Source organism: Siphateles boraxobius, unplaced genomic scaffold, assembly GCF_051911475.1.
Source record: "Siphateles boraxobius isolate OS27281-9 unplaced genomic scaffold, OSU_SipBor_1 115, whole genome shotgun sequence".
NCBI lineage: Eukaryota > Metazoa > Chordata > Actinopteri > Cypriniformes > Leuciscidae > Siphateles > Siphateles boraxobius.
Genome location: NW_027508717.1, coordinates 939,299 through 957,500, shown reverse-complemented (window position 1 = coordinate 957,500; position 18,202 = coordinate 939,299). Strand labels below are relative to the sequence as shown.

Below are 18,202 nucleotides of genomic sequence, written 5' to 3'. Positions count from 1 at the left end.
CGGAGGAATATTGTCTTCTGCGTGTAATGTTTTGCTAGAACAGGCGGCAACTTATTGGTCATACTACGCTTGCCTTCCAATGCTAAAGCCAAACATCGCAATACTTGGTCATGGCGCCAAGTAAACTGACCTTGGCTAAGAGCCACCTTACATCCTGTCAAAATGTGCCTTAATGTGGCAGGTGATGAACACAAAGGACTGGAGGGATCCTCTCCTACCCAGAGGTTTAGGTTCTGCGGTGATGGGAGAACATCATATGTTGACCTAATAAGGAAACTGATCCTACTCTCTTCCATTGACCAAAGGTCTTGCCAGCCCATTTTTCGTTGTTCCACACTCTCCCATCTCATCCACTCTCCCTGCTTGGCCTGGGAAATGGCCTTTATACATCTCATCCTCTCCTCCTGCTTTCGCACCTCGTTGACTACCAGCTTCCTCCTTTGAGCTGGGCCTGCCTTGTGCCATTTAGGAGGAGCTAAACTGAGCCCAAAACCCCCTCTACCATGCTGTACCTGTCCCACGATATCCCCAATTTGAAGGTCAGCCTTTGCCTCTACTACAGATTTCTTTGCTGACCGCTTTCTACCAGGGGCTGCCTCCCTTACACATTTGTCGCGTGACTCTGCTAAAGTCATTTCCAGTCTGACCTTGGCACACTTAAACTCCTCGGTTAAAGCAGAGACTGGCAGCTGCAATACTCCTTTACTATAAAGTCCCACTCTGCTGAGGCAGCGTGGAACTCCCAACCATTTCCTGATGTATGAACTTATTAACGCTTCCAGCTTATCCACTGTTGTCAAAGAAACCTCGTACACAGTCAGTGGCCACAGCAACCTTGGCAGTAGACCAAACTGAAAGCACCAGAGTTTTAGTTTGCCTGGTAGAGCACAGCTGTGCTCTTATGCTCTTCAACCCTTGCACTGCTTGTCGTCTAACTTCTCCCACTCGAACTGTGTCCTTTAGATCCCCATCGTACCATCTCCCTAGACTCTTCACTGGCTTCTCAGAAACTGTTGGTATTGCCTCACCATTAATGAAGAATATTTTATCTATTACCTTGCCTTTAACTATTGAGATGCTCCTTGATTTAGAGGGCTTAAATTGCATTCGTGCCCATTCAATATTATCTGTTAACTTCCCCAATAACCGATTAGTGCAGGCTACCGTTGTAGTCATGGTTGTCATGTCATCCATGTATGCTCTGATTGGTGGTAGTCGCATCCCAGAAGCCAAGCGCTCTCCTCCTACTACCCATTTTGATGCCCTAATGATTACTTCCATTGCCATGGTAAAAGCCAGTGGAGAAATGGTGCATCCTGCCATTATTCCAACCTCTAAGCATTGCCATGTAGTGCTGAATTCTGGAGTTGAGAAACTAAATTGCAAATCTCCAAAATAGGCTTTCACTAAATTTGTTATTCACATCGGTACCCTGAAAAAATCAAATGATGCCCAAAGAAACTCATGTGGCACTGAACCATATGCATTAGCCAATTCCAGGAATGTCACGTGGAGCTCCTTCCTCTCCTTTTTAGCTGATTGTATTCGTTGCCAGATAACACTGATATGTTCTAAGCATCCTGAGAATCCTGGAATGCCCGCTTTTTGATCTAAAGTGTCAATGAAGCCATTCTTTAATAGGTAGGTTGACAATCTCTGAGCAATAATGCTGAAGAAAATTTTGCCTTCGTTTAATAGTGAAATAGGGCGAAACTGACTGATGCTAGTAGCATCTTTTTCTTTGGGTATAAAGACTCCCCCTGCTCGGCGCCATGATCTAGGTACAACCTGCTTTTCCCAAGCCACTTTTATCAATTTCCACAGAATCCTTAGAACTCCTGAAGCACTCTTGTACACTCTGTACGGAACTCCATTAGGCCCTGGAGATGATGAAGCCCTTGCCTTTCTCACAACCTGCTCTATCTCTTTCCATTTAGGTGCACAGACCTCCATTTGGTATTCTGGTGGATTGACAGGTGGGATGTCTGACGGAATTGACATAGGCTCATGCCTTTTTGCATCTGTATGCGTTTCCTCCAAATATCTCTCTAGCTCAACCCTAGATGCTTTTGAAGTGCCATTCTTCTCACTGGTGAATAACTTCTTTATGAATTTGAATGGATCTTTATAGAAATTAGCCCTCGCACGTTCCTTCTTTTTGTAGCGTTTCCGTAGGCGCTCAGCTCTGCGTAATGTTGCAAGCTTATCTTTTATGGCCCTTTGTAAGAGATTGAGTCCCTCCTTCTGACTTTGTTCCGCTCTTTTCCATTGCTTCCTCAGCTGTCTCCTTTCTCTAACTAACCCTTCAATTTTCTGCTGCCGTCTAGACAATCCAGGAGTAGTTTGTACTTTTTCCTTCCTTTTTTCCATACCAAACCTCTCACTTCCATATGCGTAAATGATGTCCCCAAATTTATCCAGCTTCTTTTCAACTGTACCAGTTAATCTTTCCAATGCAAAGCATAGATCTGTGTTTACCTTGTCCCATGCAGTTTTCTCACTAGCTCTTGGCCATCTAACTCCAGGCCTATGCCCGTTGAGGTTCTTTTCTCTCTTATGCTGGTTAGTCTGACCGGGTTCACAAGAATCAATGTGTTCATCACTAACTGTGCAAACCCTCATCTCCTCTATGACAGGGGTGCTGATATCCTGCGAACTGTGGTTTGCTTCCTGTCGCTGGATTTCATTCGACTGACTTGACTGACTTCGTAAGAAGTACTGACCAATGCGAGGCCCTTGTCCCTTCTCCCTCAAGCATTTCATTTTCCCTTGATGAATCTTCAAACTCCTGACCGTTGTAGCCTTGCTCCAGCCACAGACACAAGCTTGGAGTACAATGGCTTTGCTAACTGCTGAACCTGAACTAGTCTTTTGTGAAGTACTCTCCATACTCATATCCGTTTCCATTCCAAAGTCGTTAACCATGTTGTCCACCATTGAGTCATATATATATGAAATATATATTCATATCAGGTTCAAAGTAGTAATTAGTTCCAAAGTGGTATTTGTAGCAGAAGCGCAGTAAGCACAACACTTACCATGCTTTTACCACAGTATTTGCAGTTTTAATGTGTCATTTGTTGTAAATTCACAGTAACCACAAAATTTACCATGCTTTTACCTCAGTATTGGTAGTTTTATTGTAATATTTGTTGTAAATGCATAGTAACCACAACACCTACCATCCTTTTAATGCCTAATAATTTAAAATCCAAAAATTGTAAGGTAAATCTGTAATTTTTCCTTTAAATAATCCTATATATTATACATAATGATATTTTATTTTCTCTTTTTTCAGCTGAAAAGACCAAAAGGGCCTTTCGGACTCAGTCAGCTCATTATTGTTTGAGGAGAAGTAAACGGGAGACGAAAAGCTACAAAGGTAAATATTCACAATGGTATGTATCTCTCTAAGTCGTCCTCAGACGAGCCTTCCATCGTTGCCTCCAGGCATCCCGATTCTCCATGCATCCGGCCAGTTCGTTGGTGCTCTGGGCTCCTGTATCCCTCTTGAGTATGTCCACGTATGTTAGCGTGGGACGTCCTCTTGACCGATGGCCATGTGTTGGTTCCCATAGCACCAGCTTGCTGGCTGGCAGCTCGCGATGCCTTCGGCAATGTCCTGCAAGTCTCATTCTCTCATGTCTCATGTATGTGTTGGTTTTAACCTGTAATCAAACATTTTATCAATCATTTGTTGTTTCTTAAACCTTTTCTTACAAACCCCATAGCCCAATCAGTACAAACATAGTCTCTAAGTCTTAATAATTCACAAGATTTAACAAGTTCTCAAATTCATACGATGCTCATACATATTTGTATACTCGTACATAATCCTGCAGCTTTTACTCCTAGTGCTGTCATTGGCTACTGCCTCAATTCCTGTACATATTTATTGCGATATTTGCAAATCAATTGTGGATGCCCCACACACTGTCAGAGAGTTTATATTAATTGCATTGTATTATTTAAAATTATTACAAATTGGACCCTGTCTGTTGATGTTCCAATGATACATGATGTCTCTCCACACCGGATGACCTTCCTCTGTCTGTTTGCAAGAGTGGAAAAGCTAATCTGACTTGTCACACGACATCAGATACTCGATTATTTTGTCATGATCAGATCAGTTACACTGCTGATAACTGTCCCATTTGCATGTAAATCGTGTTATTTTTGCTTGCTATTAATGACATACTTTTAATCATGCCCACATATCAGTAAACTTATTACATACATGCATTTAACATTTAATTATGCAACACTCTATACAGAAAAATATCCTACAGTTATTTATAAACTTTCTTCTTGCTTGTAATGTAATAAAATTACCTTCCTTTCTGTCTTGCAGGATTACTTAATCCTTTTTTTAAGATCTCTACAACATCAAACTCAACAGCTCCTTTAAGAGCCGACCCTCACAAGAGCTACTAGTGAGTCTCAGCGAATTTTGCAGTGATCAGCCCTTCCCAGGTAAAGATCCTACAATATTTCAATCAGTATTTACTCATCAAATGCTCTCTCCTGAATCGTATGGTAAAATGACTTATTTATAACTGTCTTGATTTCTATGTTTTAAGAACAATAGTAATTGCACATAGAGTAAGTAGAGACTTTTTTTGTTTTACAGCAGAGAAGGAAGACCAGTCCTTATATCAACGCAAGCTAATCGAATGAATCCTTTGTTTCGGTGAGGAAGGAACATCCGGTGCCCAAAGACAGAAAGGTGCGCGTGGCCATTGGTATGCCTTGTATTGAAACAATGCTGTAATATGTAGGCTAGTACATCATTTGATGTTGACAATTTTACATTGTACAGGTTATCACTTGGTTATTGACCAAGTAAAGTTCTTGAAACAAGTGACAGAAGAGTACGTTGTCTTGAAAGAAATCAAGCATCACTGGCAAAGGCTCAAAGAGACCATGCCTTTCTAAAATATCTTTTAAAACAGGTTGCTGTTGAAATGGGTAAAACAGTTTTTTTTTCAGTACTTAACGTCTCAGGTTACGTATGTAACCCTGGTTCCCTGATAGGGAATGAGACGCTGCGTTTGAGACGCGGTGGGAACGCTCTGCGTGATTACGTCGTGAAGCACATGTAAAATCAGTCCAATGGAAGCCCGCTACGACACTATAAAGCAACCCTGAAATCAGACCGCGATAGCTTCTGAAAAACCTGAAGCAAGTCGATCAGGGCATGCAGGAAGTATGGCAGGCAAACGCAGCGTCTCGTTCCCTATCAGGGAACCAGGGTTACATACGTAACCTGAGACGTTCCCTTTCAAGGGAACTCGAGCTGCGTTTGAGACGCGGTGGGAACCCTATACCCACTACGCCATAATGACAAATTATGTTCTGTGTGAGGTCCTGCGCACACTAAGAAGCAAGCAACCTCGCCCCAGGAGTGGAGAGGTCAAGGTCATAAAACCTGACAAATGTATGCGGAGAGGACCATCCTGCCGCATTACATACGTCAAGAAGGGAAACTCTCGAAATTAAGGCCATAGAGGCCGCCATACTCTGAGTAGAATGGGCCCGCACAGCCATAGGTGAAGGCTGTCCGGCCGCTTCATAAGCCAATGAAATAGCCTCGACTATCCATTTACTCATAACCTGCTTAGATGCAGGGCATCCTCTCTTGAGTGACCCAAAACAAACAAATAGTTGCTCAGATTTACGCCACAGGGCAGCTCTGTGAACGTAGGCATCTAAAGCCCGGACTGGACATAGCAGGTTAAGCTGTTCCTGGTCAGGGGTATTAAAGGGTGGAGGATAAAAGGCCTGCAGCACTAATGGGCATCCAACATTCAGTGGGACCTTAGGAATATAACCCGGCCTGGGGTAGAGAAATGCCTTCACCATACAAGGTGCAAATTCCAGACATGAAGGAGCAACCGACAAAGCATGTAAATCACCAATTCTCTTGATAGATGAGATAGCAAGGAGAAATAAAGTCTTTAGAGTGAGGAACTTTTCAGAAACCTCCTCGATGGGCTCAAAGGGAGCTAAAGCCAGACCCTCGAGTACAATGGCCAAGTCCCAAGCCGGTGCTCTAGAGTGCAGTGCAGTTCTCAACCTCAATGTACCACGGAGAAAGCGAGTAATTAAAGGGTTTCTCCCAATAGAAGTACCCCCCAGAGGGGTGTGGTAGGCAGATATAGCCGCCACGTAAACCTTTAGGGTGGAAGGACATAACTTGGCCGAGAAACGGTCTTGCAGAAAATCAAGAACTGAACCAACAGGGCAGTTAACAGGATCTAACTGACGTTCAACACACCACGTGGTGAAAAGTTTCCATTTTAGCGCATTCAGCCTTCTCGTGGAAGGAGCTCTGGATTGAAGAATGGCTTCTACAACATCGGTCGAAAGACCGGTCTCCCTGAGCCTGGCCCCCTCAGAGGCCAGGCCCACAGTTTCCACAACTCCGGCCGAGGGTGAAATATCGTGCCTTGGCCTGAGACAGGAGGTCCACCCTGATTGGGATCTCCAAGGGGGAGCCGTCCAGAAGAGACACCAAGTCCGAGAACCAAACTCGGGTCGGCCAATAAGGGGCTACTAGTAGCAGACGAGCCCCTTCTCGGCGAACCCTCTCCAGAACCCCCGGAAGCAAAGATATCGGGGGAAAGGCGTACAGGTGCAGCCTCGGCCACACCTGCACCATAGCATCCAGACCGAGAGGAGCTGGGTGCGTTAGAGAGAACCACATGGGACAATGGGTTGAATCTGATGATGCGAAAAGGTCTACCTGAGCACGACCGAACTTTTCCCACAGGAACTCCACCACTTCTGGGTGAAGTCTCCACTCCCCGGGCCTCAGCCCCTGTCTCGACAGAATATCTGCTCCCACATTCTGACGCCCCGGAATATATACCGCCTTGAGCGACAGTAACTTCCCCTGGGCCCATAGGAGGATCTGATGGGCCAATTTGCAAAGGTGACGTGACCTCAGACCCCCCTGATGGTTGATATAGGAGACCACCGAAGTGTTGTCTGTGCGGACCAACACGTGATGGCCTCTTAGGTCTGGCAGGAAATATTTGAGTGCTCGAAATACCGCCATCAACTCCACATTCTTTGCGGCTGTGAGAATCGCAGAAATACGAGCAGGAGACAGGCGTGCCTGCATTGTGGTCGAATCCCAAATTACACCTAGAAAAGTGGTCCTCTGAGCAGGGAGGTCCTCTGGTCCTCTTTTTGGTGTTTAGCCGCAACCCCAAACTCTTTATGTGGGACAGAACAGCATCTCGATGCTGAACCGCCACCTGCTCTGACTGAGCTAAAATCAACCAATCGTCGATGTAATTTAATACGCGGATGCCCTGGAGTCTCAACGGAGCCAGAGCTGCATCCACGCATTTTGTAAAAGTGCGGGGAGATAAACCTAGGCCAAATGGAAGAACCCGATATTGGTAGGCTTCGCCCCCGAAAGCGAACCTCAGGAACCTCCTGTGATGAGGATGGATAGATACATGGAAGTACGCGTCCTTCAAGTCTATTGTGACAAACCAGTCCTCGGACTGAACTTGTGATACGATCTGTTTGAGTTTAAGCATTCTGAACTTGAGTTTCTGAACCCTGCTGTTTAACTGGCGCAGGTCTAGAATAGGACGCAGCCCTCCATCCTTCTTTGGAACAATGAAGTAACGGCTGTAAAACCCTGACTCTCTGCTGGGAGGAGAAACCCTTTCTATAGCTCCCTTTCGAAGAAGTGTCAGTACTTCTTGCTCCATTACCAGAGCCTGCTGTGAGTCCACCACCGTGGGGAGGACTCCTTGAAATCTGGACGAACGAGAACCGAACTGAATTCTGTAACCCTTTTCTATTATGTGCAGGACCCATAGAGAAATATTTGGCAGAAGTTTCCAAGCTGCCAGAAATTCCGATAAGGGAACCAGTCTCTCGAGACTGGCCTCTGGATTTGATTGAACAATCGTTTCGGCGCCCTGAAGCGGCGAACCGGCAGGGAACAACCGAACTGACCGTTCTACAACCCTCCTCAGAGGATTGCACGGGGACGCTGACACCTCGGTGCCCTGAAGCGGCGAACCGGCAGGGAACAACCGAAGTGGCAGCGCTGCGGCTCTCCTCGGAGAGTCGCTCCCCGGAGGGTGCCAAGGAGGGACGGTTCCTCGGAACCGTTCCTCCCTGGAGGGGACCACCCTCAGAAGCCTGATAGCCTTGGCGTCAGGACTTCTTCTTAGCCCAAGCTCTCCTAGAGATAACAGTCCTCAGATCTTGTCTACCCCTAACAGGTCTGGGCTGCGAGCGCAACTCAGGAACCGTAGATTGAGGAGGTGCCCGAGCGGCGACGCTCTGTTTTTGTTGAACTCTGTGAGCGGAGCTCGTAGACGGATGAGGCTGCTCAGACTTTATACTACGAGCAGCCTCGGGGACAATAGACCGGCGAGGAAGAAACCTCTGAAACGCAGCCGCTTGTTTCTTATTTTCTTGAAACCTATCGACGACACAATTTATAGCATCGCCGAACAGACTTGTAGGTGACAGCGGTGCGTCCAGAAGAACAGATCTATCTTTATCTTTTATTTCTGATAAATTTAACCATAAATGGCGTTCCGTGGCCACCAAGGCTGCCATAGAGCGGCCAACAGACTTGGCCGTCTCCTTGGTGGCTCGGAGAGATAAATCTGTCGTGCGACGCAATTCTCGAATCAGCACTAACTTCCTCACTATCGTCTATGTCCTTCAGCAGGTCAGCCTGGTACGCTTGGAGAATCGACATAGTGTGCAAACATGCTGCGGCCTGACCTGCTGCCGAATACGCTTTACCCACCAACAAAGATGTATTTTTTAATGGTTTGGTGGGTAATGTCGGGGCTTTCAGAGAAGAAGAAGACTCAGGGGAGAGATAGCTCGCTAGTGTGTCTTCAGCACGAGGCATAGTCAAATAACCATAATGATCAATCCCTTGAACTTTACTATAATTCTTAGTTTGTGGGTTATGCACTCTGAAAGACGCCGGTTTAATCCACGATCTCGAAACCTCGGCGTGGAGATCGGGAAAAAACGGGAGTTCCCGATGAGGAGGTCGTGATCTAGATGGTAAATAACGTTCATCTAAAAGACTCTTTCTAGATTCAACATCGAAATCATCGGCTGGCCACTCAATATTTAATTTAGTAACAGCACGAGATAAAACCTCCATAAGCTCCTCATCAGCAGGGGTATGAGCTGGCGAACACTCAATATCCCCCATACTACCGACATCCAGATCCTCAGAACTGGATAGCCGTAATATTGGTGCCTCAGCCTGGGAAGGAGAAGCCGCAGAGTGGGCTCCTTCCTGGGCAAAGACACCGAATCCAGTAGGTAAGGGCTGAGAAAGGGCGGGGCCCGTCTCAAACCCCGCTACTAGATCCATCTGCGAACCCCAAGATGAAATTCGACGCTGTGCCTCGGCAGCAGCGGGACCCGCACCTCGGGGAGCGCGAACCGAACCGTCCTCCTCAAAGAACGCTCGGCGAGAGCGGAGAGTTTTCATAGACAAACTCAAGCAATGCTCACAGTCAGCCCCCTCGAGGACTGACTGGGCATGCTCCACTCCCAAACAAGCAATACACATAGGATGTGTGTCCCCACCCGTGATATAACGAGGGCAGGGCACAACACAAGGTTTATAACTTTGCTTGCTCGCCATAGTGATATATATATATATATATATATATATATATATATATATATATATATATATATATATATATATATATATAAGGGGCTTGACAGACAACAATAAATAGACAAGGACAGATATACAGAGAGCGCTTGCTGAAGGTGCAGAAGCTATCGCGGTCTGATTTCAGGGTTGCTTTATAGTTTCCTGGTCTATGACGTCACCTATTCCATTGGACTGATTTTACACGTGCTTCACGACGTAATCACGCAGAGCGTTCCCACCGCGTCTCAAACGCAGCTCGAGTTCCCTTGAAAGGGAACTTATATTACAGGTGAAACTGGAAAAATTAGAATATCGTGCAAAAGTTCATTTATTTCAGAAATTCAACTTAAAAGGTGAAACTAATATATTATACAGATTAATTACATGCAAAGTGAGATATTTCAAGCCTTTATTTGTTATAATTTTGATGATTATGGCTTACAGCTATGAAAACCTTTTCACAATATTCTAATTTTGGGGTTTTCATAGCTGTAAGATATAATCATCCAAATTATAACAAATAAAGGCTTGAAATATCTCACTTTGCATGTAATTAATCTGTATAATATATTAGTTTTACCTTTTAAGTTGAATTACTGAAATAAATTTTTGCACGATAAAAAAATTGTTTGCTAAAAAAAAAAACACATTTTTCGAGTTTCACCTGTATGTGCAGCAATTTTATATATATATAATACTTCAATGTGTATAATATAATGTACTGACTACTGCTTTGTAAATTTAAATAAGGAACAGGCAACTCAGGCCCTTTTGCGTTCTCCTTTTTGAGGTGGAGAGTTTACATCAAACCCTAATTGAGCACATCTGAACATTTTAACCAAAGTCTCCAGGTTTACTTGTAGACATAGGCAGGAGGGTTTGAGGTTGGAGCTAAATCTACAGGACAGTGGACGCTGAGGGCCAGAGTAGCCCATCACTGCTTTAAATAACACACAACAGAAGCTGACCTGACTGTCTATTAAACTACTTAATTTGAATTGTTTGTTTTACTTTCAGACCGGGACTGGAGAACGCCTGACGATGGGATGTTGAGACTTCTTCCTCTGAGAAAAAGCTACACCACATCAGTGTTCACATCTTCTGTTCATCAGTTGTACTGTAGGGCAAAACTGAACAAACTGTTTAGATGATGAAGAAGAACATGAACACGATAGAGACATGTACAGGGAAGAGCAAGAAACGTCTACGGTTACGTATGTAACCCTCGTTCCCTGAGTAGGGAACGGAGACGTTACGTCGGATGACGACGAATCGGGTTTCGCTTAGAAAGCCTATCAACTTCGAGTATTACAAAACGAGCCAATGGCAAGGAAATGCCATGGGTCTGCGGAATTTGCATGGCGTAACTCCGCCCCACCTCGTGGGTATAAAAGGAGGAAGCCGGCAGCAAGCAGATATGTTTCTTCGCTGAGGAGCCAAGACTGAGCTCAGGCGATCCCCGCGGTACAGCGGAAAGTGGCAGGCAGACGTAACGTCTCCGTTCCCTACTCAGGGAACGAGGGTTACATACGTAACCGTAGACGTTCCCTTTCGTTGTCACTCCGAGTTACGTCGGATGACGACGAATGGGTTTACCAGTCTAATCACGCCACCTTCTCAGCTGTCTTCCAGTGCCCTGCGTAAATCGAGATCCCTGTCAGCCTGGACAAAGGACTCCATATAACACAGGAATACCAAGGTACACTGGGAAGCATATCCCAAGCTTAGGGGAAGTATGCAATTAATGCCAGCCCGGAGGGGGGGGACTTAGAGAATACACATATGACCCGAAGGAAGCATATGGAAAACACTGGGGTGTCCAGCCGCAGGTGGAATATTTCAACCCCAGGGGTGGCAAGGTGGCTTGCCAAGGGAAAGACACACGCTCAGAGAGGCTTACAGTGGAAATACACATGTGGGGGTCGCTCAGAGGAGGGACCATGCACACGGGAGGCACCTAGCCGACGCACAGGCAATAGACACTGGCGCCGACGTCAGGAGTGCTGGAGGAGCTCAGGGCTTTCGGAGAAGCTCACCTGAGGAAAATATCGCACGTATCCAGTCCGTGGAGTGGAATGGCGAGCAAGCGAAGACACCTGAGCGGGTCTGGTACTAGCTGGTTGAAGGGAGTACACGAGAGGACACAGGCTCCACTCGGAGATTATAGAATCTGGCGAATGTGTTAGGTGTCGCCCAGCCTGCAGCTCTGCAGATGTCTGTTAGCGAGGCGCCATGCGCTAGAGCCCAAGAGGACGCCACACACCGGGTGGAGTGGGCAGTCACACCAAGGGGGCACGGTCGACCTTGCTGCTGGTAAGCCAAAGCAATGGTGTCCACTATCCAGTGAGACAACCTTTGCTTGGAGAGAGCCTTTCCCTTCAGCTTCCCACCATAACAGACAAAGAGCTGGTCTGAGGTCCTGAAACACTGCGTTCTGTCTACATAGGCGCGGAGAGCGCGTACTGGACAGAGCAGTGCCAAGGCTGGGTCTGCCTCCTCCGAGGGCAGCGCTTGCAGGTTCACCACCTGGTCCCGAAAGGGAGTGGTAGGAACCTTGGGCACATATCCAGGCCGGGGTCTCAGGATCACGTGAGAGGAAGCCGGCCCAAATTCCAGGCACGCTTCGTCAACGGAGAATGTGTGCAGGTCCCCAACCCTCTTGATGGAGGCCAGTGCAACCAGGAGCGCTGTCTTCATAGACAGGAACTTAAGCTCGACTGATTGCAGGGGCTCAAAGGGAGCACTCTTCAGGGCAGTTAGAACCACTGAGAGGTCCCAAGAGGGAACGAGAGGAGGACGAGGAGGATTTAGTCTCCTCGCTCCTCTCAGGAACCTGATGACCAGGTCGTGCTTCCCTACCGACTTACCTTCGATGAGGTCATGATGTGTGGCAATGGCGGCAACATAGACCTTCAGGGTGGAGGGAGACAGCCTTCGCTCCAGCCCCTGTTGAAGGAAGGAAAGCAAAACACTGATCGAGCATCTCCGGGGGTCTTCTCGGTGAGAAGAGCACCAGTTGACGAAGAGGTTCCACTTCAACGCATAGACGTGTCTCGTGGACGACGCTCTAGCGGAAGTGATGGTAGCCACCACCGCTGGTGGTAGGGTACTCAAACCTGCCTCGTCCCATCCAGGAGCCACACGTGGAGGTTCCAAAGATCGGGACGAGGGTGCCATAGGGTGCCCCGTCCCTGAGAAAGAAGGTTCTTCCTCAGAGGGATCGGCCAGGGAGGTGCTGTCGCGAGGAGTACTAGTTCGGGGAACCAGGTCCGGTTGGGCCAGTAAGGGGCAACCAGAATGACCTGCTCCTCGTCCTCCCTGACCTTGCGCAAAGTGTGCGCAAGAAGGCTCACTGGGGGAAACGCATACTTGCGGCCCTGCGGCCAGCTGTGCGCCAGAGCATCCGTGCCGAGGCTGCCCTCGGTCAGGGAATAGAACTGGGCGCAATGGGTCGAGTCGTGAGAGGCAAACAGATCTATCTGCGCGTCCCCGAACTGGTCCCAAATCAGCTGAACCGACTGGGGATGGAGTCGCCATTCTCCAGGGAGGGGCTGAAGCCGTGAGAGCTCGTCGGCTGCACAGTTCAGCGCTCCGGGAATGAAGATGGCTCGAAGCGACCTCAGATGCTTCTGACTCCATAGGAGGAGGTGGCGAGCGAGTTGTGACATACGGCGGGAGCGTAGACCACCTTGATGGTTGATGTACGCTACAGTGGCGGTATTGTCTGAACGGACTAGTACGTGTTGACCCCTGAGCAACGCCCGGAAGCGGTGCAGGGCAAGGCGTACTGCCAACAACTCGAGGCATTTGACATGCCACAGCCGCTGGGGTCCTGTCCAGGAGCCCGCAGCAGCATGTCCATTGCACATGGCGCCCCAGCCCGTGGTGGAGGCATCTGTTGAGACAACAACATGCCGGGAAGCTCGTGCCAGGGGGACACCGGCCCTGAGAAAACCGAGGTTCGCCCACGGGGTGAAGAACTGACGGCAGGTCGGAGTAACTGGTACTCGGAACGTGCCGTGTTGCCATGTCCACCTCGGGACTCGGTCGCGAAGCCAAAGCTGAAGCGGTCTCATATGAAGCAATCCGAGCGGCGTGACCGCGGCTGCAGATGCCATATGCCCCAGGAGCCTCTGAAAAAGTTTCAGTGGAACCGCACTCTTGCCCTCGAATTGTCTTAGGCAAGTCAGCAGTGACTGCGCGCGCTCGCTCGTAAGCTGCGCGGACATGGCGACCGAGTCGATGTCCATACCGAGAAAAGAGATCCTCTGCACGGGGCAAAGTTTGCTCTTCTCCCAGTTGACCCGAAGGCCCAGACGGGCTAGGTGCCGAAGCACTAGGTCCCTGTGTTCGCAAACCTGATCTCGAGAGTGAGCTAGGATCAGCCAGTCGTCGATATAACTCAGGATGCGAACCCCTGGAACAAGGGCCGCCTCGGCGACCTTCGTGAAGATGCGAGGAGACAGGGCTAGCCCGAAAGGGAGAACCGCGTACTGGTATGCCTGCCCCTCGAAAGCAAACCGGAGGAACGGTCTGTGTCGAGGAAGAATGGAGACATGAAAGTAGGCGTCCTTCAGGTCGATCGCTGCAAACCAATCCTGGGGCCGTATGCATTCGAAAACGCGTTTGGCGGTGAGCATCTTGAACGGCATCCGGTGAAGGGAGCGGTTCAGCACGCGCAAGTCCAGGATTGGCCGTAACCCACCGGTTTTCTTGGGGACAATGAAGTAGGGGCTGTAGAAGCCGGACCTCATCTCGGCTGGAGGGACAGTCTCGATTGCACCCTTCGCCAGCAGGGTGGCAATCTCTGCTCTCATGATAGGGGCATTGCCACCGACCAAAGTGGAGCGGACTCCCCTGAAGCGGGGAGGAGACCGTGCGAACTGAATCGCATAGCCGAGCCTGACGGTACGCGCGATCCAGTGGGACAGACGGGGAAGCTCTAGCCAGGCTCCCAGGAACTGAACCAACGGGATCATGCGAGCCACAGGCGTCCCCCCGGAGGGGCAGCGAAGCGGAGTAACTGGCCCAGATGTGGACGGCATAGCGGCCCGGAGAGGGGGCACAGTTAGCAACCGCGCCCTGGCAGAGGGGGCCAGGGGAGGACCAGGCTGGTCGTCCCGCGGGGGCCTGCTCTGCCAGGGGTCTGGCGACAGAGGGGGACAGGGGTGAAGCGGTCCGTGGACGGCACGCCGTGTCAACCGCCTCTGGGACAGAGGGGGGCGAGGAGAGCACGGCTTGTGGGCGGCGCTCTGTGTCGCCCGAGAACTCTGTGAGCTCAGGGAAGAGGGGATTGTTTCTGACTTTAACCACATTAGGGTGCTGCCCACCCGTGGGTGAGCAGCGGGGAGTGGAGAACAAAAGATTCTCCCCCAGCCCTCCACCGGGGGAAGGAGTGGTCCTGCTACCACCTCCTGCGAAACAACCATCATCCCTGAGCAGCCCGTCTCAGGAGCGCCGCTTGGCCCGGCGTTTAGCGGGGGGCGGGGCAGGAGAGGGCTGTGGCGCCTTCTTACGGCTTCCTCCGCGACCGGCCCTGGGTGGAGGCTGCTGCGTGGTCCGGGCGGGAGGGGCGGGAGCCGCAGGAGGGCGCCCTCGGCGGGAAACAGGTCGAGGCGTCTGCCCGGCCGGCAAGGTGGAGGCAGCAGCGGGCCGGCGGGGCAGAATGTGTCTGATGGCCTCGGTCTGTTTCTGGGCAGTTGAAAACTGTTGGGCAAAGTCTTCAACTGCACCGCCGAAGAGGCCGGCCTGGGACAAGGGGGCGTTAAGCACACGGGTCCGCTCAGCGTCCCGCATGTCAGCCAGGTTCAGCCACAGATGTCGCTCCTGGACCACAGCTGTGGACATCACCAAACCCAGGGAGCGCGCGGTAACCTTCGTCGCCCGGAGAGCAAGGTCGGTCGCGGCGCGCAGCTCATCAAAGAGCCCTGGGTTTGTCCTACCCTCGTGCATGTCTCTGAGCATCTGGGCCTGGTAGACCTGCAGAGTGGCCATAGCATGCAGTGAAGCAGCCGCCTGTCCCGCCGCTCTGTAAGACTTCGCCACCAGGGTCGACGAAAATCTACAGGCTTTGGATGGGTGCTTAGGCTCGCCCCGAGAAGAAGCACTCTGAGGACATAGTTGCATGGCAACAGAGCGTTCAACCGGGGGAAGCCCAGTGTACCCACGGGCAGCTGCCTCATCGAGGGGAGGAAAGGCGGATGAGACCAGCGAGCGGTCCCGAGAAGACAGGGGGGTCTTCCAGGACTTCGAGATCTCATCATGCACATCCGGGAAGAAAGGTATTGGGGTTTGCCGAGGACGAGGGTCGGCGGCCTTACCCAAAAACCAATCGTCCAGCTGCGAGCGCTCAGGACAGGGTGGAGGCCTCCACTCAAGTCCGATGCTCGCGGCTGCCCGGGAAAGCATGGCCGTCATCTCCGGATCAGACTCGAGCACAGCCGTATGCACACCGGAAGGTGGCAGCTGTGACGAGCCCTCACTTCCAGAAGAGTCAAACCCGCCTAGTGATGCTGCAACAGACATGGCATCTTCCTCTGTAGCTTCAACTGAAGCACGCGGGCCACCAGAGGGTAGACCCGCGGGAATCAGCAGTTCACTAGCGGGCACCGTCATTGAAGAGGGGGGCTGGGGTTGCGGACACATAGTCGGCGCCTTGTTCCAGACCGTAACCCTCAGGTCACCCTGGCCACCAGCCGCAGGACGGGGGGTGGATGAGGGGACTCTCACTCTTGCGAGTTCACGGAGTCTCGACCGTAATGACGCGATGGTCATGTTCCCACAGAGAGAACATGAGTCATCCACGAGCGCTGCTCTAGCATGATCAATGCCCAAACATACTATGCAACGCTCGTGCCCATCAGAGTCCGATACCAATCTGCCGCAACCAGAAGTACACGGGCGAGACATCTTTAAAAAGACGTGCCACGTGTAAGCTCTTTTAGTGAGAGAAAACTCAAGTGTTGAAGCACCCGGGGAGAAACGCACCGACTGGCAGACCACTGCAACAGATCAGCAGGAAGCACGCTCTCGCCGTAGATCGCCGTCACACCAACACTCGTTTGTAAAGCTGACATTTCAGAGATGGCTTGTGGAGAGAAGAATACACTTGGCTCCGAAGCGAAAACATATCTGCTTGCTGCCGGCTTCCTCCTTTTATACCCACGAGGTGGGGCGGAGTTACGCCATGCAAATTCCGCAGACCCATGGCATTTCCTTGCCATTGGCTCGTTTTGTAATACTCGAAGTTGATAGGCTTTCTAAGCGAAACCCCATTCGTCGTCATCCGACGTAACTCGGAGTGACAACGAAAGGGAACCAGTTTAGCTGTGATAATGAATCATTATTTTCCAACACAATATCAAATCTGTTTTCTGTATCATAGGTGACTGAATATGATTCTCTGGCACTCATTTGTGTGGCTTCAGCAGCTGTGAATGGATTAATGTGATGTTAATGTATTTTTGAAGACCCATTTTTATTTATCTTGAATCTCATTTGTCTTTATGCTACTTTATCAACTTTATGCTGTGTCCTCCAATAAAGTATTGTGTAATAAAATATGGTGAATATTCTGTATTGAAAGTGGTGTTTGGTACAGTAAATGTAATATTTTATTTGAGAAATTTCAATTTCTTATGAGTTTAGTTCATAATTTAAAAATAAACAGGACAAACATTTTTGATGTAGTTAATGATATTTGGGACAACAATGCACTAAAAGTTGCACATTCGTGCATGTGAGAAGTATGCCAGTTTTCAGTGAAATAAAGGGAAGGTATGTGAATAACAAGAGGCTACAGTGGGTTATATTACTACAAACACTTCAATCATAATTGAAGATGATCCATGTTGATCATTCTAGTACATGCATTTAGTATGAAAGCATAGATATTACTGATGTCAGGCATATAAGAAGTAGTGCTGTCAAACGATTAAAATATTTAATCGCGATTAATCGCATTAATGCCATAGTTAACTCGCGATTAATCGCACATTTTTATCTAATCTAAATGTCTCTTGATTTCTATTTGTCTCATTATTTTTTCTAATTTTAATGCTCTTATCAACATGGAAAAGTGGATCAGCATTAAGTTTGTTCTTAGCTGTGGTATCCATGTGCTTCTGTCTGAAGTCATCCATTGTAGAGCTTAGATCGGGCCCAAAAAAATCAAGCCCGACCCGAGCCCGTGCGCATTGTGTCCGAGCCCGGCCCGACACATAAACTGTAATTATGAGCCCAAGCCCGATTTAAACCCGTCAATTTTTTTCATACGTGGGTCGTTATAACTGACGTTCTCAACTATTTTCTATGTTACTTTCTCCCGCCCGCAACATTTTTGTCCCGCTCCCGCCCGCAAATACACTCTTTTTTTTGTAGGCTACCTCCAAATACTTTAGCCTACGTGTCGCCACCATACACATCAGCATAAATGCTCCGGATAAATTATTTGTTATTAAAGCATTAACACACAAACCACTGTTATAACATAAAAGCAAGCAGGCTACTGAGTGCATGGTTTGGCATGAC

The 18,202-nt window shown here is 49.0% G+C and overlaps 1 long non-coding RNA gene across 5 annotated transcripts; it reads left to right on the top strand.

Moving 5' to 3' along the window:
• The first annotated feature begins 4,416 nt into the window (after nt 1-4,416).
• LOC143707153 (uncharacterized) lies at nt 4,417-17,233 on the top strand. Of its 5 annotated transcripts, none has more exons than XR_013193090.1 (4): nt 4,417-4,433; nt 4,631-4,742; nt 10,691-10,875; nt 17,000-17,233. It is a non-coding gene; the product is annotated as an uncharacterized LOC143707153 (long non-coding RNA). The 5 variants fall into 5 exon arrangements; XR_013193088.1 differs by having other exon boundaries at nt 4,417-4,473; XR_013193089.1 differs by lacking the exon at nt 4,417-4,433 and adding an exon at nt 4,451-4,536.
• The last annotated feature ends 969 nt before the right edge of the window (nt 17,234-18,202 follow it).